This window comes from Mandrillus leucophaeus, unplaced genomic scaffold (genome assembly GCF_000951045.1).
Source record: "Mandrillus leucophaeus isolate KB7577 unplaced genomic scaffold, Mleu.le_1.0 Scaffold2, whole genome shotgun sequence".
Lineage (NCBI taxonomy): Eukaryota > Metazoa > Chordata > Mammalia > Primates > Cercopithecidae > Mandrillus > Mandrillus leucophaeus.
Window position 1 is genome coordinate 13,994,494 of NW_012102031.1, and position 804 is coordinate 13,995,297.

The following is an 804-nucleotide window of genomic DNA, read 5'->3' on the forward strand; positions in this document are numbered from 1 at the left end:
CGGCGGGTCCCAGAGAGGCCTGAGGCGGGCGCGGGGCGGTGTAGGGGAAGGGAGCGAAAGCCTGGGGGGCCCAGGGACCCAAGTTAGAAGAAGGCCCGAGGGGTGCAGCGCGGTGGCTTCACCTGGGATCCCAGCACTTTGGGAGGCCGAGGCGGGCGGATCACTTGAGGTCAGGAGTTCAAGACTAGCCTAGCCAACGTGGTGAAACCCCGTCTCTATAAAAGATACAAAAATTACCTGGGCGTGGTGGCGCGCACTGTAGTCCCAGCTACTTGGGAGACTGAGGCAGGAGAATCGCTTGAGCCCGGGAGCCTGAGGTTGCAGTGAGCCAAAATCCCCCCATTGCACTCCAGCCTGGGCAACAGAGCGAGACTCTGTCTCAAAAATTTTTTTTAAAGTACAAAAATTAGTTGGGTCATCTTGACACACGCCTGTAGTCCCAGCTATTTGGGAGGCTGAAGTAGGAGGATCACTTGAGCCCAGGAGTTTGAGGTTGCAGTGAGCCAAGATTGTGCCATTGCACTCCAGCCTGGGCCACAGAGGGAGACCCTGTGTCAAAAATGAAAAAAAAAAAAGAAAAAAAAGAAAAAGACATAAGGCCAGAAGGCCAGAGCTTTCAAATACTTGAGGGCATCTGCAACCTCTTCATCCCTACCCTGGACCTGACTTTGTATTCTTTTTAACATTAATTTGTAATTATGCAAATAAAACATGAATATGTTCTCCTTTGTGCCCTACCCCTAATCTCAGTTTTTTCTGCCCTGGTAACTGAGGGAGCAGTTGGGGGTGTGGCTCCTTGGATCC